The 23208-nt window shown below is 47.1% G+C and overlaps 1 long non-coding RNA gene across 6 annotated transcripts in view; it reads right to left on the bottom strand.

The window, feature by feature from the left end:
• Positions 1 to 6297: 6297 nt before the first annotated feature.
• Positions 6298 to 23208, bottom strand: part of LOC129657439 (uncharacterized) — a 94579-nt gene continuing 77668 nt past the window's right edge. For 3 of the 6 annotated variants that reach the window (XR_008716729.1, XR_008716723.1, XR_008716725.1), the window contains exons 2-4: positions 8910 to 9033; positions 6840 to 6946; positions 6298 to 6499 (exon numbers count right to left, since the gene is read on the bottom strand). This is a non-coding gene — a long non-coding RNA (uncharacterized LOC129657439). Of the gene's footprint in view, positions 6500 to 6839; positions 6947 to 8909; positions 9034 to 13498; positions 13752 to 17648; positions 17693 to 20268; positions 20286 to 23208 lie in introns of those variants that run through there. The other 3 variants (XR_008716726.1, XR_008716730.1, XR_008716724.1) reach the window with 3 other exon arrangements.

The following is a 23208-nucleotide window of genomic DNA, read 5'->3' as shown; positions in this document are numbered from 1 at the left end:
GAAAGGTTTGGGTGCGGATTTCGACAAGCTGCCAAGGGCTACAGCAATGAGAACTCTCTTTGAGGTAAGGGAAAGCATTGTATGGATTCTCAAGCTGTTGTTTGAAGGACAGCTTCAAAGCTGCACAGAGAGAATCAGGCTCTCTGTGCCCCTATTTGGCTGTGCAGCTTCACACTCAGAATTTGACTCTGTTGGAGCCAGAAATATTCCTGAAAGACTTAGGTTCACGAAAGCTGTCCTACAGAGCAAAGACATTGGATGTAGTTTTGCCTTCCCTTGTCAGTATGGGTCCCCTAGCTTGGCCCCAGCTCCGGGGATACAGCCTCTGAAAAAAATCTTCCAAGAAGCGATTTTCCTCCAGGCTGTTAAGTGGAATTCGCAGTTTGTAAGTAAAGGAAGCCTGCTTCGTGGAAGAGCAGGCAGCCAACTGGCCCTGTGTTAGGAAGCCTGTATTTGGAAGGAATGGGTTAGCTTCTACAGCGGGCGAACCTCAGATCTGCTCAGGGGACTGAAATACTAGAGTCGGGGTTGAGGTTCTCCCCTGTCCTTTGCACGCCTTGCAAAGACATTCCTAACTTCTAGCGTTAGTGTCCCTGTAGTAGCAGGCTGCGGGAGCGTGTGATAAATGACTGGCGCGTTCCTGTCCTCAGCTCCACTATTGCCTTTCTATTCGAACTAGAACCCAGGCCTACTTTGAGAGGGGTTAGGGCCCAGTGTTTCCAAACTGCCAAGGGCTACGGCAATGCGAGCTCTGTCAGAGGTAAGAAAAGAGCAATTGGTTGGATTCTTCAGCTGCTGCGTGGCCGCACAGCTTCCGCGCCGCATGGAGAGCATGAGACTCCTTGTGGCCCTATTTTGGGTATGCAGCAACACGCACACAGAGTGTCTGTGTTCGCTTAGGTACAGGCTTATGTACACTAGAGCTCTCCTACAGAGCAAAGATATGTGGATGTGGTTTTGCCTTTCCCTATGAGTTTGGGTCCCTTACCTCAGCCCCAGCCCCGGGGAAACAGTCCCTGAGAAAATACTTACAATAAGTGGTTTGTCCGTCAGCTGGGAAGCGAAGTTCACAGAATGCGGGTAAACGAAGCCTCCCTTGAGGAAGGAGAGTCAGCCAACTGGTGTGTGTTTGCAAGCGTGTATTTGGAAAGAACGGGTTAGCTTCTACAATGGGAGATGTCCAGATCTGCTCAGAGGACCGAAACTCAGAGTCAGGGTTGAGCTCAGTGTCAGGGCCAAGCATCTCACATGCCATCTGTGAACCTTGTTAATGACATTCCTAGGTTATAGTGGCATTGCCCATGAAGGAGCAGGCTGCGGCACTGCGTCAGACATGTTTGGGCGCATTACTCTGGTCAGCTCCACTATTTCCTTTCATGTACATTTTGGTCTCTAGGCCCGGTATCGAGGGGCGCACACAGGGTGTTTTCCCGCAGGATCCAAGAATGTTCCAGACAGTCCTAGGCTCACTAGCTGTTGCTAGGTCGCACATTATGCTATACTTATTGTTAATGATAAAAATACTATTGGAGCTCTAATTATTTTTTTTTCTTTTTACTTGCAATGCTAGTGATAGAACCAAAGGCTGCTATCTATATCAAACAAGAGAAACGTAAAGGAAACTAAGCAATTTTATGTAATCACATTGCCGTGGTCTTATACAGTAAACTAGAAATTCAAGGGACATGACTTTTCTGAATGCAGGAGACTCTGGTTTCATTCCTGGGTCTGGAAGTTTCCCTGGAGAAGGTACAAGCTACCACTCCAGTATTCTGGCCTAGAGAATGCCATGGACTGTATAGTCCATGGGGTCACAGAGTCAGGCACCACTGAGCCACTTTCACTTTCACATGCGGATATTATGTAAAAATAATGTGGTAACAGATCTAGAACCTTTGGCAAGCTAACAAATGAGTAATCTAAATATGAATAATCAACTTTGTCCTGCATGGTGATTACTGTCTGGTATTTGCTTTGAGAGCAGTTGAACTCCTCATTATTAAAGAGAAATAATCCTTTCCTCTCTGAAGCATTTGTGGACCATTCAGTTGGGTGTGGTGAATAAAATACTTAAGGATCTACTACATAAAAATGCAATAGTCAAAGCACAATATTTTTTCGCTCCTTTTCTCAAAGGATGGAATATTTTGTATTTGCCCTGATTTTATGTCTTGACTTCATGTACCATTGTATAGTGACATTTTTAGTTGAAATACAGTAGGACTAAAAATATTGATAGAATACTAATAAATCATGTTGGTATGTGTGGTTGTCACATAGGATTCACAGGAGATTTAAATTCACAGTTGTCAACGTAAAGGATTCATGCTATTTAGCTTCTTCATGAATCTATACCACAAATGAAGAGCTTTTCACAACATATTTCACTGAGGGAACTACAAGGATGATAGGCGTAATACTACGTGTCAACTCCTGGATTTCTAAGCATTGCTCACAATACAGATCTGCTTTTCAACATCAGGGTTCTTTCAGTGTCCTTGAACAGCATTTGTTTTCCTGTTCAGTTCAGTTCAGTCGCTCGGTCATGTCCGACTCTTTGCGACCCCCATTGAACCGCAGCACGCCAGACCTCCCTGTCCATCACCAACTCCCAGAGTTTACCCAAACTCGTAACCATTGGGTCGCTGATCCGCTGTCATCCCCTTCTCCTCCTGTCTTCAATCTTTCCCAACATCATTCAAATGAGTCAGCTCTCCAAAAACTGGAGTTTCAGCTTCACTATCAGTCCTTCCGATGAACACCCAGAACGGATTTCCTTTAGGATGGACTGGTTGGATTTCCTTGAAACCCAAGGGACTCTCAAGAGTTTTCTCCAACACCACAGTTCGAAAGCATCCATTCTTCTGCGCTCAGCTTTCTTTATAGTTCACCTATATATTCTGTATACAGAAGAAAAACACTCATGAGTATAAAACTTGTTCACATAATACGAGTGTATGAATTGTTATCTTCCCGACCCAGGGATCAAACCCACATCACTTCCATATCCTGCACTGGTAGGCAGAGTATTTACTGACCGTGCTGCCTAGGAATCGATACACATTTCAAGAACCACTGCCATCAGCTTCTCCTGTTCATGACCGAAGTAGGAGAAAGAACGCTGGAAGAAGTACCCATAAGCATATTATTTAGTCAAGGAACTGTTGTTATGCTGGATACTCCAGTTATTACTGGGACAAGTCAGTTCCTCCAATGATGATCGGTATACCTGAAAAATTCTTACAAATTCATGGGATGCGATGTCTCTATGATCAATGTGTTCATCTTATGCTACTGCTTCAGGTAGACCTGCCTCAGCATGAAGGACTGCACTTGAAGGGATGCCTACTATTCCAGCTCAAGCAACAGATACTGACGTGCAGATCACTGTCCTTTGTTGAACAGGATCAGCAGTTTGTCAACATAGGTAACACGCCAGAGCAAGCCTTGGGATGCAACTCTGAAAACAGGCTAGGCCCTCTTTTTCCCAAGCCCTGCGATAAAATACGAATCCAAAAAAGAAAAATAGCAACGATTTTGTCAGGACTTCCTCGCTTTTGTGTTCTGGATGGCAAGAAGCACACACTGAGGCCAGATGACTGCAGGATTTAATTGTGAGCTAACATTGGGTGGGGTGGAAGCTCATCACTCTAGGAAGAATGTGGCTAAACTAAACCGTTTGACTTTCATTCACTTCATGTGCATAGAGTTCCATAATCCTTCGTTAAGGAATTCAGTAAGTTGTACTTCCTTACCCCTTCACCATCTCTTGGTTTACACGAATGTAAGTTCCTAGTCCAGCACTTATTTATACAACGAGTGTTACAGGTAGTAGTAGTGCATAAATGATGATGAGCAATGACAGGAAGTTTATTTCTTCTCTGTTCGACTTCTCTATTTTTATACAACCAAGCAGTGAAATATACTTACGAATGTGAATATTTTAGTGGTGTGTAGAAATACACAGTGTTGGCACAATAATTATCAGGGTATTGTGTCTTTTTCATATATTCCTTTGGAGATTCTGTTCCATTATACGCTATCATAAGATATTCAATACAGTTTCTGAAACTATAGAGTAGGTCCTTGTGGTTTCTTTCATACGTAGTACTATGTAGTTGTTAATACTTCAAACAAAAACTGGTACACAAGTATTCATAGCGACCTTATTCACAATAGCCCAAAGGTAGAACCTATTCAAGTGTCCATCGGTGGGTGAATGAATATGCATCACAGGGTATATTCAAAAGCTTGAACAGTATTCTACCATACAAAAAGATAAACTGAAATGGTTCTGCCACTGCGCAAGACACTACAGAAATTACTCCAAAACTAACACATGGAACAAACAGATATTTCAATTCTAATTCATGCTATGTACCCAAAAGGTTTGGAAAAGGGGCTGAAAAAATGCATATTGCTGCAGTCATAGTCACAACAGCGTGATTCACACTGGCCAACAAACGGAGGCAATCTAAGTGTCCATGGACAGCCAGTTCCATAAACAAACTGTGGTAGACACACAATGGAATCTGACTCGGCCCTTCAAAGTCGGTAATTCTGACAATGCCACAATGTGGACGAACCTTATGGTCATTATATTACGTGAAATAAACCAGACCAAAAAAGGAGAAACGTTCCGTGATTCCACTAGTATGAAATATCCAAACAAGTCAAGTCCAAAGCCAGAAAAACAGAAAGTGATTCCCAGGGATCGAAGACAGTTCATGTTTCACAGAACCCGCCCAGTTTCCCTTGGGGAAACTGACTTCTCATGACATCTCCAAAACCGATTATACAAATAATTGGAAGTCATATCCAGTCAAATGAATGTAGATATAATTTTACAATGTATACCAACCTCACTCAAACGTCTCAACAGACAAAAGGCAAAATTGTATCTATGGTACCTCAGCTTTGCTTAAAACTGTAGCTACAGTACCTTAGTTCTGCTTATGAAATTTAATTAAAAAAAACACACACTAAAGTCTATCCAAAAACGCACATAAAAATTATAACATGAACTTTAAAAAATTATAAATTTAAACTGTGAAAAACCTTTTTCACACAACTTAAACGCAAGCCACAGAAAAATGTATTGACAAAATACATATATGATAAAGGATCGTACTCCAAATATACCAAAATATCTGGAACAAACAACATCATTAAAAGTGTGTAAATCTGAACTCCTGGTCAAATGAAAGATACAGATAGTAAATCAGCATATCAAAAATACTCAAAATCATATGTCATTAGGAAATTACAAGGTAAAACAGCAGTGAAGTAGCACTGCACACCTATTAGATCCAGTAAGCTCAAAAAGGGGAAGGGGGCACGGGGCTTCTCTGGTGGCTCAGTGGTAAAGAATCTGTGTGATGATGCAAGACACTCAAGTTCGATCCCTTACCCAGGAAGATCCCACGTGCCAGAGAAACTTAGCTGGATTTTTCCACAGCTAAACAAGGCTCACCTGTGACCTGAACACTACACGCCTAGCACTTACTAAACAGCTTTGAAAAAGTGTCCAGACAAAAAGTATCACACAATTACACACAGCTCTACTTCTAAGAGCTAAAGACTTTCAAATATCAGGATGTCTTCGGGCGATGACTGTGTAAGCAAATTGGGATACATCCAAAGTGAAGGGAAGCAAATGCTACCCCAAAATATACCACTTCAGCATGAAAATTAGTTGGACCTAATTAACTTTTTTTTAAGAGGACACATGCTCATCTCTCACACCCAAGTTCAAGACGGCTCTTCTGTGAGTCACATTTACAAGAGAAATCTCATTTCAAAGGAATCCTCGGCATATACCAGATAGAAGGATGACAGTCTTGTGAAACTCTTTTTTTTTTTTTAAATCAATAGGAAAACCTAAGATGTAAATCTGTAGAACGACCATATCCTTCCTTTCCTTTGGTTTTATTTTTATTAATATTGATTTTTTTTTTTTTGTATTTGGCTGCACCAGATCAACCTTCATTGAAGCCAGCCAGATATTTAGGTAAAGGATGCAACTCTGCGTTGTGGCATGGGAGATCTAGTTCTCGGAAAAGGGGTTGAACCTGGGTCACCTTCTTTGGGAGTGTCCAGTCTTAGCTACTGGACCACCAGGAAGCCCCTGGTTTGGTTTTAGATGAAGATGGTATCTAACGTGATATCTTGGGCCATTTCAGTCACTGACTCAGTTTCCTGAGTTTCTTCAAAGCACGCACGAGGTACACATAATAAACCGGTGTGCAAAACAAGGAAAGGGAGTTCATACTACAACACTGTATGCTTACAAATAGCTAAATGGTAAATGGCATGTTATTTATTTTTAATTACTATGGAGAAAAAAAAAGAATGCAGGATTCACACATTTTATAACATGAATAAACATTAAAACCATCTTTAGCGAAAAATATCCGAAAAGGCCACACAGATCCCATATTCACCGTCTGCTCTAAGTCCATCAAGTTTGTCCAAATCAACGTACATCTCCATAGCATTCCTAAAAAAAAGGGGGGGGGGTGGGAAGAAAAGATATATTCATACAATTGAACAATTGCTGAAAGGGAAGTGGGGCTGTGGATTACATTATAGTGCAGAAACCAAATGATGTCCTGATTTTGGAGATTATGTGGAGGTTCTGCAGGAGAATGCACCCACTTTGAATAAAACACATAGAGTGATTTAGATGATGTGGCAAATGCGAGCACTTTTTCCCTTTGCTAGGAGTTTTCTGTACATTTTACCCAGAAAGGAAATTATGTTTCAAAACAAACAAGTCGATACCATAAAAGAAAATCGAATTAGACAGGCAGAAAATTTTCTATAGAGTTCAGACTTACCCAGGCGAAGTTCAAGGGAAGCTGTGATGCTCCACTGTCCTTGTAGGAGTCCACATGGAATGAAGAAGTACTGTGGGAAGTCTATTAGTAACCACTGTGCCTTGGGTCTGCAGAACAAACAGATTTTGCAAATAAAATGTTCCCCATAACTTCACAAAAAGTTGTTAGACTACATTCAGTAAAGTTGAATAATTTTCGATCAATTTACAATCATATAAACTACTACAACTTACAATCCCAATCAATACATAAAAATCACTTGCATTTCTATAAACTAATAACAAACAGAAACAAACATTAAGAAAATCTCACTTATAATTGCACCCAAAAGAATAAAACATCTAGCAACAAACTTAATCAAGGACATAAAAGACCAGTAGTCAGAAAACTAGAAAGCACTGATAAAGAAACCAAAGAAAACACAAATAAACAGAAAACGACACCACGCTCAAACACTGGAACAAGAGGAATTCAAATGCCCATTTCAAACAAAGCCATCAACAAATACACTGACTGCCATCACAAAATGATATTCAATGGCCTTTTCACAGAAACAGAAATACTCCTACTAGTAGGCTGCTAATATTGAACAGGACCTTAAAGGGCCAAGAAGACTCTGAGAAAGAAGATCACTGCTGGAGATATCTTCCTCTCCGACTTCAAACTACAGCACGGCCCTGTAGTAACCACCACAGTGAGGAACTGGCAGGAACACAGACACAGGGACCCCAGGAAAGAAGAGAGAGCCCAGGAGTGAACCCACATGGACATGGTCAGTTCATGAAAATCAAACCAGGAATGAGCCAAGAGGAAAGGACACTCTTCTGAAGAAACAGGGACAGGAAAACTGGCCAACTACTCAGAAGAACATCTGCGAAGGTTATCCTCTAGGCCATCGAACAGAAATCGAACTGAAAACCTGCCATTTGTACATGGAGCTCCCCCCACCCCCCCCACCCCCCGAGTGCTCTGAGATGGACCTCCGGTCAGCACTCAGCTGGACACAGGAAACATCTACTTCGTCCTCATTTTCCCCTCTTTCAGCGTCTCCCTGCTGGCGGGCACTGAGGCAACCCCTCTCCTCTCAGCTGGGATGCAGCCCCATAACCCCGGAGCCCGAGTCCTGAGGGTCCTGAGGAGACAGAGCTCCCACCAGGGAAGAGCGGGCAGCCCCATGCTCACAGGCCTCAGAGGGCTCACTCACAAGCAGCTCTGCTGTGAGCACTCAGACTGGAAGCCCAAACTGAAATGGAGCACAATGGCTCCATGACCCTCCTCAAAACACGGCTAAGGAACAGTCAGAGCCTGGATGGAATGCAGCCATAAAAAGGAACATATTTGAGTCCGCTCTAAGGAAGGGGATGAACCGAGAGCGTATTAAACAGGCAAGTCAGTCAGAAAGAGGAAAACATGGAATCGAGAAGGATGGGTCTGACGAATCTGTTCACATAGCAGCACCGGAGATGCAGACATAGAGGACAGACTTACGGACCAGGGTGGGGAATGGAGAGAGCAACATGGATGCATGTACACCAACATTTCTAAGTAGACAACCAGTGGGATTTGCTGTTAGGACTCAGGGAACTCAAACTGGGGCTCTGTAATAACCTAGAGAGGTGGGGATGGATGGGATGTGGGAGGGAGTTTCCAGAGCGAGGGGACACAAGTACGTCTATGGTTCGTTCGCGTGGATGTATGACAAATCAAACCGATATTGTAAAGCAGTGATCAATCAACTAGAAATAAATAACTATTTATTAAAAAAAATGAAATGAACAGAAGCACAAACTTTGCAACTAACACCGGAATTCCATTTAAAAAACTATACAGTTTGAGAAAACAACAAAAGCTCTCCATGACTTTTGGTCTGGTGATGAGTTCTAACACACAACAAAAAAGCCAAATTACCAAATAGGAATATACATTATTTCAAATATTGACTTTTACAATTTTATACATTGACTGTGTGAAGGACCTTATTCCAGAGAACCAAAAGACACTCTGTTAACTGAACCAGTGACCACCCAACCTTCCAGGCAAAATAGAAAACACCTGCAGGAGTCATCTTACCACCGGAGGTCCTGGTAAGGAACAAGGAACTAACAAGCTCCCACCAACCAGGATTCTGCACAGGTCAGCAAGAGGTCAGCAAGAGATGGGAGAGACTGCTGACCAGAGGTCTAGCAACTTCCATCTAGCAACAAAACACAGCATAGTTAAAATTATTTCAATGTTACAAAAATAAATAAATAAAAGGACAGAAGTTCTTTGAACACATGACTGAGGTTAGGGGTGAGGCAGTACATGTATGTGCCGGGAAAATCTTAAAGTATGAGAAAGTAAAGAAATTAAAGACAACTATCAAGCTGTCCAAACTGATAAAAATGAATGATTACAGAGTTTTATCTGTATACATTAGCCGATAAAGCTCTGTAAAGGAATTAAAAAAAAAATCTCTTTCAATAATGTCAACATGAATAAAATACATTGCCATGGATGTAACGAGGATGACAAGACTGGCACACTGGAAATTATACACCCTGGCTGAAAAATATCCTGAATACATGGACAGATATTCGATAATGATGGAAAGACAAGATGGCAACACCATGGAATGAATCTTCAATCTGAAATGAAGATTCGATATGATTTGATCGCTCAGAGCTTTTGTCTCATCAATTGTTATTAAAGTATAAAAGAGATAGAGAAAGCTGCTGACTTAGACTTGAGGCGGGGTGTACGCCCTGCTGGGCTCTAGCCAGATATTCTACAGGCACTAGCAGTCAGCTAAGGAAAGAAAGGCACTGTCTCAGGGAATGGCACCAGGCCCCCTCCCCCACGACATGCCTTGAGGTCACATTGGCAGCAGGTGAGTCATCCGGGGACAAAAACTGATCGACATGAATCTTGAAGAAAGGCAGTATTCCAGGCAACTATATCATTTCCTTAACATAGATGAGGAGAACAAGGTAGGAGGAAAACATACTGTATTGTTCAAGTCGCTTCTGAGCCTTTTGGGGGAACCGACCTGAAGCCAGAGTCTAGCACAAAACATAGGATATTTACATCGCTTGAGACAAACATTTCCTTAGGAAAAAATGCATTGCTTAGCTCAAGGTTTGTCTGCGAAATTCTTACACATCAGAAGAGGACTCCAAGCTGGGTTTCCACACACAAGAACATACATGTAAAGGACAAGCCTGCACAGCCCATCTGCCCCCCTCCCCCACAGCCAGCAGCATTTCCAAGTGACCTCCTAAGGCCTTCCCCAAACTACATGGGCACTTCTGGGTTTCCTGTTTGCCTCACTTCGAACACATTTCTTAAAAAAATAAAACAAAACAAAACTCTCACACTTCTTGATAGAATGCCACAGTGGAAGGAAAACAGGCCTTCAATATTTAAACCTCCCTGTGCAAACACTTGGAGCTTGCTTTTGTTTTGTTTTGTTTTGAATTACACCACCACATAATTTAAACTGTTTACACATTCTAATTATTCAGTTCCAAAACACCAAATTTTTATTGCACAACGTCCCTATGAAAAGACCCACGCAGCAGGACAGCCACAGATTCTGCCATGAAAGGGCAGCAAAGTGTCCTCCCCCCTTCTTTGCTGCCTGGGCGGCCACCAGGGTTTGAAATCCATGCACCCTACTAAGTTTCTAGGGTGCAATTCGCGGACCCTTCCCTTTCCCATCTCAGCAGGTGCTCCAGGGCTTGCTGGCCTACAAAGTGCCAGAAGCAGGGCTGGGCCAGCCGGCCAGGGTTCATGGTTCTGTCCCTTGGACTTGCAGCAGACAATAGGCTGCTTGGGAAAACCGTGCAGACTCGGAGATTTTTCAGCAGACGGGTGGAGCGGTAAAGGCCTTGACCCCAAAGGCTAGGTTGGGGAGCTCCGAGAATGAGCCAACAGAGGGCGGAATACGTGGTTCCCTGCTCCACGCAGTCCCAGTGCCCTGACCTGTGGTCCGCACCCCTCCGCTGTGCCCACTGGGTGCAGATCCTTGGGGACCTAGGAGCTCACGAAATGGGCGTCCCCAGCCGCAATGGCCACCTCAGAGAGCACAACTGGGAAGCCCTCCCCCACCCCGCCAGGAGCCGACCCCAGCCGAGACCGGACCCCCGCTCCATGCCGCCAGGGTTCGCCCCGCCCCTGCCCCACTCCCGGCGGGTTCCCAGCCGCAGTGGCGACCCCAGGGAGCACAATTGAGACCGACCCCCAACCTACAGCGATCGGAATCTCGACACGCACAGGCCGGGTTTACCCCGCCCCGGGTGCGCTCCCGGCGCGTTTCCAGCCGCAGTGGCCAGCTCCGAGAGCACAACTGGGAAGCCCTCCCCCACCCCCGCCAGGAGCCGACCACCGCCCCGCGCCATCCAGGTTCGCCCCGCCCCTGCCACGCTCCCGGTTCCTTCCCAGCCGCAGTGGGGACCCCCCAGAGCACAACTGGGACCGCCCCCCACCCCCGCCACGACCCGATCCCCGACCCGCGCCGCCCGGGTTCGCCCCGCCCCTGGCGCACTGCCCACCTTCACCAGGGGCTCCCGGTGAGCCCCGCCCCCACGCCCGGTGCCAGGAGAGGCCCTCGGACTTCGCTACTGCCGCCAGGTCAAACACGAGGACAATACATCCACCCCACAGAGACAATCCAAGCTGTCTATGATTTAGAGAGAAAACGAGGACTACAGAAAGGCAAGATGACCTGACTTAGGAGGGCCATGACATTCTATAAAACCAGACAAAGTTGGTTACCAAGGAAACATTTTTTCCCTTGGAACCCAGAAAGCTGGTTCTTTGCATATGCAATGACCAACAATTAGCTTGTTACCAAAGCCTGCCTGGCTGCCACCCACACCCCACCCCCCACTCCCACTCCCCAGAAGACCAGCTCAAAGAAATATTTTAAATCTCAGGCGGAAAACTGGAAGATGTCTTGTCTGTCTCTCTGGATTTAGGTATGTGTCAGTGTGAGCCTTGTGGTTTTTGATAAGATTGCTCAAGTTCTGAGTTCTGATTTCAATGGTCTCAAGACAAGGCAGCCCTTCCAAATCAAACTCCTGGGAATCCAAGAAAACATTGACCTAAATGGAAGTCAGAGTCCTGTGAGCTGGGAACTAGTCAATACGAAATATCTAGTATTTTTGGTTTTGCTCCTCCACTCTAGACATGTCTAAGAGTCAACAACATTAAGCACAACCTGTTCATAGTGCCTAGGTTTCTTTTGAGGTAAAAATTGCTCTATTGTTATACCTGTCACAAGCTCTTCAGCAAGAAAGTACCTGGAAACGACAACAACAGAAGTAAAAAATGTAAATGTGATATGAGCTTTTAGACAAACCCTTAACAATAATTATACTCTAAAATATCTGCCTCTCATAGTCTTGATTGAAGGCAGAGGAGAAGGGGACGACAGAGGATCAGATGGTTAGATGGCATCACTGACTCGATGGACATGAGTTTGAGCAAGCCTGTGGAGTTGGTGACGGACACGGAAGCCTGGCGTCCTGCAGGCCACGGGGTCCCAAAGAGGCAGACACGACTGAGCAACTGAACTGAACTGATCTGACAAACGTTTCTCCAGGTGTTTTGGGTCCCCGAGTTCCGATCCTTGTGCTAAACTAAGTAACGACAGTGTATTCAATAGCTAGGTCATGTCCAAATAAACGAAAGTTCTGAAACATTCACGATTTGAAAGGACCTCCCTTTTACACAGAAAAAAAAGAGATTTTTGACTCTCCACGAATAGTGTCTGGCACCATCCTGACATGTTAAATGTAAGAAAGCAATTGTTTTGTTTTGTTCTGTTCTGTTCTTGGGGGTGGGGGGGAAGGGGGGGCGCGCTATAGCGAATGCCAATATAAAAGTCAGTTCTTGGTTGCTGAAGGGAAATGTATGACTTATTATTACACGAAGGTATGTGGAATGCAATGGCACTTGAGGAAGGAAAACGAAGTAGTTCTGTCTTCCAGGTGGCAGTTTCAGGATGGGGGAAGCAAAGGAATGGTACAGAATGGGATAAGGAGGTTGTAGGGAAAGTGGACCCCCAGGAAAGAGTTCTGTGCCTAGCACAAGTTTTCTTGAGAGGTTGAACTGCCTTTGCTAATGGAGTTTCAGTTTCTTTACCTCTTAAGTGATCTCTTCTAGGTTGACCTAGGACAGAAATCTTTGGTTAGCTTTGGCTACGTGGAGAAGTAGTGTTTCACGGTGACATATGTGATCCTACCTGACTGTTCGCAACCCTTTTAATATCGATGCACTGCTTCTGCTGCTGCTGCCGCCGCCTCCGCCGCTGCTGCTAAGTCGTTTCAGTCGTGTCCGACTCTGTGCGACCCCGTAGACGGCAGCCCACCAGGCCCCGCAGTCCCTGGGGTTCTCTAGGCAAGAACACTGGAGTGGGTGGCCATTTCCTCCTCCCATGCATGAAAGTGAAAAGTGAACGTGAAGTCGCTCAGTGGTGTCCGACTCTTAGCGACCCCATGGACTGCAGCCTACCAGGCTCCTCCGTCCATGGGATTTTCCACGCAAGAGTACTGGAGTGGGGTGCCATTGCCTTCTCCCAGATCTATGCGCAAGCCTGCCTAAATCACTGACTTCTACCTAGCTTTGGGATGCCAATGACCACCCTTACCAGGCAACAGAGAAGAGGAACCACTTACCACAGGAGGTCCTGGTAAAGGAACAAGGAACTAACAAGCTCCCACCAACCAGGATTCTGCAGAGGTCAACAAGAGGTCAGGAAGAGATGGCAGACTGCAGTCCAGAGGTCCTAGCGACTTCCATCTTGCAGCAGAGACCCAGCATAGTCCAAACGAATTCAATGTTGCAACAAATAAATAAACAAATAAAAGGACAGAAGTTCTTTGCACACATGACTGAGATTAGGGGTGAGGCAGTACATGTATGTGCCCGGAAAATCTTAAAGTATAAGAAAGGAAAGAAATTAAAGACAACTCTCAAGCTGTCCAAACGGATAAAAACGAATGATTACACAGTTTTATCTGTATACATTAGCAGATAATAATCTGAAAAGGAAATTTTAAAAATTCCCTTTCAATCATGTCAACATGAATACAACACTTTGCCATGGATGTACTGACGATGACAAGACTGGCACGCTGGAAGTTATACACCCTGGCTGAAAACTGTCCTGAACACATGGACAGATATTCCATAGCGATGGAAAGACTTAGGATGGCAATCCCATGGGATGCATCTTCAATCTGAAATGAAGATTCGATATGATTTGATCGCTCAGAGCTTTTGTGCCATCAACTGTTATTAAAGTATGAAAGAGATAGAGAAAGCTGCTGACTTAGACTTGAGGCGGTGTGTACGCCCTGCTGGGCTCTAGCCAGATATTCTACAGGCACTAGCAGTCAGCTAAGGAAAGAAAGGCACTGTCTCAGGGAATGGCACCAGGCCCCTCCCCCACGACATGCCTTGAGGTCACATTGGCAGCAGGTGAGTCATCCGGGGCCAAAAACTGATCGACATGAATCTTGAAGAAAGGCAGTATTCCAGGCAAATATAGCATTTCCTTAACATAGATGAGGAGAACAAGGTACGAGGAAAACATACTGTATTGTTCAAGTCGCTTCTGAGCCTTTTGGGGGAACCGACCTGAAGCCAGAATCGAGTGGAAATCCATAGGATATTTACATCGCTTAAGACAAACATTTCCTTAGGAAAAAATGCATTGCTTAGCTCAAGGTTTGTCTGAGAAATGCTTACACATCAGGAGATGGCTCCGAGTTGGGTTTCCACACACAAGAACATGCATGCAAAGGACAAGCCTGCACAGCCCATCTGCCCCCCTCCCCCACAGCCAGCAGCATTTCCAAGTGACCTCCTAAGGCTTTCCCCAAACTACAGGGTCACCTCTGGGTTTCCTGTTTCCCTCACTTCGAACACTTTTCTTTAAAAAAAAAAACAAAAAAAATCCCGCCCACTGCTTGATAGAATGCCAGAGTGGAAGGAAAACAGGCCTTCAATATTTAAACCTCCCTGTGCCAAACACTTGGAGCTTGGTTTGGTTTGGTTTTCTGTTGAATTACACCACCACATAATTTAAACTTTTTACACGTTCTAGTTATTCAGTTCCGAAACACCAAACTTTTATTGCACAAGGTCCCCATGAAAAGGCCCACGCAGCAGGACAGCCACAGATTCTGCCATGAAAGGGCAGCCAGGTGCCCTCCCCCCTTCTTTGCTGCATGGGCGGCCACCAGGGTTTGAAATCCATGCACCCTACTAAGTTTCTAGGGTGCAATTCATGGACCCTTGCCTTTCCCATCCCAGCAGGTGATCCAGGGCCCGCTGGCCTACAAAGCGCCAGAAGAAGGGCTGGGCCAGCCGGCCAGAGTTCAGGGTTCTGTCCCTTGGACTTCCAGCAGACACTAGGCTGCTTGGGAAAACCGCGCAGACTCGGAGATTTTTCAGCAGAGGGGTGGAGCGGTAAAGGCCTTGACCCCAAAGGCGAGGCCTTTCTGCGACCGCCAGGTGGGGGAGCTCCGAGAATGTGCCAACAGAGGGCGGAATACGTGGTTCCCTGCTCCACGCAGTCCCAGTGCCCTGACCTGTGGTCCGCACCCGTCCGCTGCGCCCACTGGATGCCGATCCTTGGGGACCCAGGAGCACACGAAATGGGCGTGCCCAGCCGCAATGGCGACCCCGAGAGCACAAGTGGGAAGCCCTCCCCCACCCCCGCCAGGAGCCGACCCCCGCCGCGACCGGACCCCACCCCTCTCCCCGCGCCGCCAGGGTTCTCCCCGCCCCTGCCGCGCTTCCGGCGGGTTCCCAGCAGCAGTGGCCACCCCCGGGAGCACAACTGGGACCGATCCCCCACCCACAGCCATCGGAATCTCGACCCGCGCAGCCCGGGTTTACCCCGCCCCGGGCGCGCTCCCGGCGCGTTTCCAGCCGCAGTGGCCACCTCCGAGAGCACAACTGGGAAGGCCTCCCCCACCCCCGCCAGGAGCCGACCCCCGCCCCGCGCTCCCGGTGCTTTCCCAGCCGCAGTGGGGACCCCCGAGAGCACAACTGGGACCGCCCCCCACCCCCGCCACGACCCGATTCCCGACCCGCGCCGCCCGGGTTCGCCCCGCCCCTGGCGCGCTGCCCACCTTCACCGGGGGCTCCCGGTGAGCCCCGCCCCCACGCCCGGTTCCAGCAGAGGCTCTCGGACCTCACTACTGCCGCCAGGTCAAACACGAGGACAATACATCCACCCCACAGAGACAATCCAAGCTGTCTATGATTTAGGGATCGAACGAGGACTACAGAAAGGCAAGATGGCCTGACCTAGGAGGGCCATGATATTCTATAGAACCAGACAAAGTTGGTTACCAAGGAAACTTTTTTCCTTGGAACCCGGAAACCTGGTTCTTTGCATATGCAATGACCAACAATTAGCTTGTTACCCAAGCCTGCCTCGCTGCCAGCCCCACCCCCCTCCCCACTCCCCAGAAGACCGGCTCGAAGAAATATTTTAAATCTCAGGCGGAAAACTGGAAGATGTCTTGTCTGTCTCTCTGGATTTAGGTATGTGTCAGTGTGAGCCTTGTGGTTTTTGATAAGATTGCTCAAGTTCTGAGTTCTGATTTCAATGGTCTCAAGACAAGGCAGCCCTTCCAAATCAAACTCCTGGGAATACAAGAAAACATTGACCTAAATGGAAGTCAGAGTCCCGTGAGCTGGGAACTAGTCAATATGAAATAGCTAGTGTTTTTGGTTTTGCTCCTCCACTCTAGACATGTCTAAGAGTCAACAGCATTAAGCACAACCTGTTCATAGTGCCTAGGTTTCTTTTGAGGTAAAAATTGCTCTATTGTTATATCTGTCACAAGCTCGTTCGTCAGCAAGAAAGTACCTGGAAACGACAACAACAAAAGTAAAAAATGTAAATGGGATATGAGCTTTTAGACAAACCCTTAACAATAATTATACTCTAAAACATCTGCCTCTCATAGTCTTGATTGAAGGCAGAGGAGAAGGGGACGACAGAGGATCAGATGGCTGGATGGCATCACTGACTCGATGGACATGAGTTTGAGCAAGCCCCTGGAGTTGGTGACGGACACGGAAGCCTGGCGTCCTGCAGGCCACGGGGTCCCAAAGAGGCAGACACGACTGAGCAACTGAAATGAACTGAACTGACAAACGTTTCTCCAGGTGTTTTGGTTCCCCGAGTTTCTATCCTTGTGCTAAACTGAGTGACGCCAGTGTATTGAATAGCTAGGTCATTTCCAAAGAAATGAAAGTTCTGAAACACTCACGACTTGAAAGGACCTCCCTTTTACACAGAAACAAAAGAGATTTTTGACTCTCCATGAATAGTGTCTGGCACCATCCTGACATGTTAAATGTAAGAAAGCAATTGTTTTGTTTTGTTCTGTTCTGTTCTTGTTGGTGGGGGGTGGCGCGCTATATCGAATGCCAATATAAAAGTCAGTTCTTGGTTGCTGAAGGGAAATGCATGACTTGTTATTACACGAAGGGATGTGGAATGCAATGGCACTTGAGGAAGGAAAACGAAGTAGTTCTGTCTTCCAGGTGGCAGTTTCAGGATGGGGGAAGCAAAGGAATGGGTACAGAATGGGATAAGGAGGTTGTAGGGAAAGTGGACCCCCAGGAAAGAGTTCTGTGCCTAGCACAAGTTTTCTTGAGAGGTTGAACTGCCTTTGCTAATGGAGTTTCAGTTTCTTTACCTCTTAAGTGATCTCTTCTAGGTTGACCTAGGACAGAAATCTTTGGTTAGCTTTGGCTACGTGGAGAAGTAGTGTTTCACGGTGACATATGTGATCCTACCTGACTGTTCGCAACCCTTTTGATATCGATGCACTGCTTCTGCTGCTGCCGCCGCCGCCGCTGCTGCTAAGTCGTTTCAGTCGTGTCCGACTCTGTGCGACCCCGTAGACGGCAGCCCACCAGGCCCCGCAGTCCCTGGGGTTCTCTAGGCAAGAACACTGGAGTGGGTGGCCATTTCCTCCTCCCATGCATGAAAGTGAAAAGTGAACGTGAAGTCGCTCAGTGGTGTCCGACTCTTAGCGACCCCATGGACTGCAGCCTACCAGGCTCCTCCGTCCATGGGATTTTCCACGCAAGAGTACTGGAGTGGGGTGCCATTGCCTTCTCCCAGATCTATGCGCAAGCCTGCCTAAATCACTGACTTCTAGCTAGCTTTGGGATACCAATGACCATCCACCCTTACCAGGCAACAGAGAAGAGAAACCACTTACCACAGGAGGTCCTGGTAAAGGAACAAGGAACTAACAAGCTCCCACCAACCAGGATTCTGCAGAGGTCAACAAGAGGTCAGGAAGAGATGGCAGACTGCAGTCCAGAGGTCCTAGCGACTTCCATCTTGCAGCAGAGACCCAGCATAGTCCAAACGAATTCAATGTTGCAACAAATAAATAAACAAATAAAAGGACAGAAGTTCTTTGCACACATGACTGAGATTAGGGGTGAGGCAGTACATGTATGTGCCCGGAAAATCTTAAAGTATAAGAAAGGAAAGAAATTAAAGACAACTCTCAAGCTGTCCAAACGGATAAAAACGAATGATTACACAGTTTTATCTGTATACATTAGCAGATAATAATCTGAAAAGGAAATTTAAAAAATTCCCTTTCAATCATGTCAACATGAATACAACACTTTGCCATGGATGTACTGACGATGACAAGACTGGCACGCTGGAAGTTATACACCCTGGCTGAAAACTGTCCTGAATACATGGACAGATATTCCATAGCGATGGAAAGACTTAGGATGGCAATCCCATGGGATGCATCTTCAATCTGAAATGAAGATTCGATATGATTTGATCACTCAGAGCTTTTGTGCCATCAACTGTTATTAAAGTATGAAAGAGATAGAGAAAGCTGCTGACTTAGACTTGAGGCGGGGTGTACGCCCTGCTGGGCTCTAGCCAGATATTCTACAGGCACTAGCAGTCAGCTAAGGAAAGAAAGGCACTGTCTCAGGGAATGGCCCCAGGCCCCTCCCCCACGACATGCCTTGAGGTCACATTGGCAGCAGGTGAGTCATCCGGGGCCAAACACTGATTGACATGAATCTTGAAGAAAGGCAGTATTCCAGGCAAATATAGCATTTCCTTAACATAGATGAGGAGAACAAGGTACGAGGAAAACATACTGTTTTGTTCAAAGTCGCTTCTGAGCCTACTGGGGGAACCTACCTGAAGCCAGAATCGAGTGGAAATCCATAGGATATTTACATCGCTTAAGACAAACATTTCCTTAGGAAAAAATGCATTGCTTAGCTCAAGGTTTGTCTGAGAAATGCTTACACATCAGGAGATGGCTCCGAGTTGGGTTTCCACACACAAGAACATGCATGCAAAGGACAAGCCTGCACAGCCCATCTGCCCCCCTCCCCCACAGCCAGCAGCATTTCCAAGTGACCTCCTAAGGCTTTCCCCAAACTACAGGGTCACCTCTGGGTTTCCTGTTTCCCTCACTTCGAACACTTTTCTTTAAAAAAAAAAAAAAATCCCGCACACTTCTTGATAGAATGCCAGAGTGGAAGGAAAACAGGCCTTCAATATTTAAACCTCCCTGTGACAAACACTTGGAGCTTGGTTTGGTTTGGTTTTGTGTTGAATTACACCACCACATAATTTAAACTTTTTACACGTTCTAGTTATTCAGTTCCAAAACACCAAACTTTTATTGCACAAGGTCCCCATGAAAAGGCCCACGCAGCAGGACAGCCACAGATTCTGCCATGAAAGGGCAGCCAGGTGCCCTCCCCCCTTCTTTGCTGCCTGGGCGGCCACCAGGGTTTGAAATCCATGCACCCTACTAAGTTTCTAGGGTGCAATTCGTGGACCCTTCCCTTTCCCATCCCAGCAGGTGCTCCAGGGCCCGCTGGCCTACAAAGTGCCAGAAGCAGGGCTGGGCCAGCCGGCCAGAGTTCAGGGTTCTGTCCCTTGGACTTCCAGCGGACACTAGGCTGCTTGGGAAAACCGCGCAGACTCGGAGATTTTTCAGCAGAGGGGTGGAGCGGTAAAGGCCTTGACCCCAAAGGCGAGGCCTTTCTGCGACCGCCAGGTGGGGGAGCTCCGAGAATGTGCCAACAGAGGGCGGAATACGTGGTTCCCTGCTCCACGCAGTCCCAGTGCCCTGACCTGTGGTCCGCACCCGTCCGCTGCGCCCACTGGATGCCGATCCTTGGGGACCCAGGAGCGCACGAAATGGGCGTGCCCAGCCGCAATGGCGACCCCGAGAGCACAAGTGGGAAGCCCTCCCCCACCCCCGCCAGGAGCCGACCCCCGCCGCGACCGGACCCCACCCCTCTCCCCGCGCCGCCAGGGTTCTCCCCGCCCCTGCCGCGCTTCCGGCGGGTTCCCAGCAGCAGTGGCCACCCCCGGGAGCACAACTGGGACCGATCCCCCACCCACAGCCATCGTAATCTCGACCCTCGCAGCCCGGGTTTACCCTGCCCCGGGCGCGCTCCCGGCGCATTTCCAGCCGCAGTGGCCACCTCCGAGAGCACAACTGGGAAGGCCTCCCCCACCCCCGCCAGGAGCCGACCCCCGCCCCGCGCTCCCGGTGCTTTCCCAGCCGCAGTGGGGACCCCCGAGAGCACAACTGGGACCGCCCCCCACCCCCGCCACGACCCGATTCCCGACCCGCGCCGCCCGGGTTCGCCCCGCCCCTGGCGCGCTGCCCACCTTCACCGGGGGCTCCCGGTGAGCCCCGCCCCCACGCCCCCACGCCCCCAGGCCCGGTTCCAGCAGAGGCTCTCGGACCTCGCTACTGCCGCCAGGTCAAACAGGAGGACAATACATCCACCCCACAGAGACAATCCAAGCTGTCTATGATTTAAGGATCGAACGAGGACTACAGAAAGGCAAGATGGCCTGACCTAGGAGGGCCATGATATTCTATAGAACCAGACAAAGTTGGTTACCAAGGAAACTTTTTTCCTTGGAACCCGGAAACCTGGTTCTTTGCATATGCAATGACCAACAATTAGCTTGTTACCCAAGCCTGCCTCGCTGCCAGCCCCACCCCCCTCCCCACTCCCCAGAAGACCGGCTCGAAGAAATATTTTAAATCTCAGGCGGAAAACTGGAAGATGTCTTGTCTGTCTCTCTGGATTTAGGTATGTGTCAGTGTGAGCCTTGTGGTTTTTGATAAGATTGCTCAAGTTCTGAGTTCTGATTTCAATGGTCTCAAGACAAGGCAGCCCTTCCAAATCAAACTCCTGGGAATACAAGAAAACATTGACCTAAATGGAAGTCAGAGTCCCGTGAGCTGGGAACTAGTCAATATGAAATAGCTAGTGTTTTTGGTTTTGCTCCTCCACTCTAGACATGTCTAAGAGTCAACAGCATTAAGCACAACCTGTTCATAGTGCCTAGGTTTCTTTTGAGGTAAAAATTGCTCTATTGTTATATCTGTCACAAGCTCGTTCGTCAGCAAGAAAGTACCTGGAAACGACAACAACAAAAGTAAAAAATGTAAATGGGATATGAGCTTTTAGACAAACCCTTAACAATAATTATACTCTAAAACATCTGCCTCTCATAGTCTTGATTGAAGGCAGAGGAGAAGGGGACGACAGAGGATAAGATGGCTGGATGGCATCACTGACTCGATGGACATGAGTTTGAGCAAGCCCCTGGAGTTGGTGACGGACACGGAAGCCTGGCGTCCTGCAGGCCACGGGGTCCCAAAGAGGCAGACACGACTGAGCAACTGAACTGAACTGAGCTGACAAACGTTTCTCCAGGTGTTTTGGTTCCCCGAGTTTCTATCCTTGTGCTAAACTGAGTGACGCCAGTGTATTGAATAGCTAGGTCATTTCCAAAGAAATGAAAGTTCTGAAACACTCACGACTTGAAAGGACCTCCCTTTTACACAGAAACAAAAGAGATTTTTGACTCTCCATGAATAGTGTCTGGCACCATCCTGACATGTTAAATGTAAGAAAGCAATTGTTTTGTTTTGTTCTGTTCTGTTCTTGTTGGTGGGGGGTGGCGCGCTATATCGAATGCCAATATAAAAGTCAGTTCTTGGTTGCTGAAGGGAAATGCATGACTTGTTATTACACGAAGGGATGTGGAATGCAATGGCACTTGAGGAAGGAAAACGAAGTAGTTCTGTCTTCCAGGTGGCAGTTTCAGGATGGGGGAAGCAAAGGAATGGGTACAGAATGGGATAAGGAGGTTGTAGGGAAAGTGGACCCCCAGGAAAGAGTTCTGTGCCTAGCACAAGTTTTCTTGAGAGGTTGAACTGCCTTTGCTAATGGAGTTTCAGTTTCTTTACCTCTTAAGTGATCTCTTCTAGGTTGACCTAGGACAGAAATCTTTGGTTAGCTTTGGCTACGTGGAGAAGTAGTGTTTCACGGTGACATATGTGATCCTACCTGACTGTTCGCAACCCTTTTGATATCGATGCACTGCTTCTGCTGCTGCTGCCGCCGCCGCCGCTGCTGCTAAGTCGTTTCAGTCGTGTCCGACTCTGTGCGACCCCGTAGACGGCAGCCCACCAGGCCCCGCAGTCCCTGGGGTTCTCTAGGCAAGAACACTGGAGTGGGTGGCCATTTCCTCCTCCCATGCATGAAAGTGAAAAGTGAACATGAAGTCGCTCAGTGGTGTCCGACTCTTAGCGACCCCATGGACTGCAGCCTACCAGGCTCCTCCGTCCATGGGATTTTCCACGCAAGAGTACTGGAGTGGGGTGCCATTGCCTTCTCCCAGATCTATGCGCAAGCCTGCCTAAATCACTGACTTCTAGCTAGCTTTGGGATACCAATGACCATCCACCCTTACCAGGCAACAGAGAAGAGAAACCACTTACCACAGGAGGTCCTGGTAAAGGAACAAGGAACTAACAAGCTCCCACCAACCAGGATTCTGCAGAGGTCAACAAGAGGTCAGGAAGAGATGGCAGACTGCAGTCCAGAGGTCCTAGCGACTTCCATCTTGCAGCAGAGACCCAGCATAGTCCAAACGAATTCAATGTTGCAACAAATAAATAAACAAATAAAAGGACAGAAGTTCTTTGCACACATGACTGAGATTAGGGGTGAGGCAGTACATGTATGTGCCCGGAAAATCTTAAAGTATAAGAAAGGAAAGAAATTAAAGACAACTCTCAAGCTGTCCAAACGGATAAAAACGAATGATTACACAGTTTTATCTGTATACATTAGCAGATAATAATCTGAAAAGGAAATTTAAAAAATTCCCTTTCAATCATGTCAACATGAATACAACACTTTGCCATGGATGTACTGACGATGACAAGACTGGCACGCTGGAAGTTATACACCCTGGCTGAAAACTGTCCTGAATACATGGACAGATATTCCATAGCGATGGAAAGACTTA

The sequence above is a fragment of the Bubalus kerabau genome, chromosome 1, assembly GCF_029407905.1.
Source record: "Bubalus kerabau isolate K-KA32 ecotype Philippines breed swamp buffalo chromosome 1, PCC_UOA_SB_1v2, whole genome shotgun sequence".
Lineage (NCBI taxonomy): Eukaryota > Metazoa > Chordata > Mammalia > Artiodactyla > Bovidae > Bubalus > Bubalus kerabau.
Note: the sequence above shows the minus strand (reverse complement) of the source record. Positions and strands in the feature narration are given on the sequence as shown.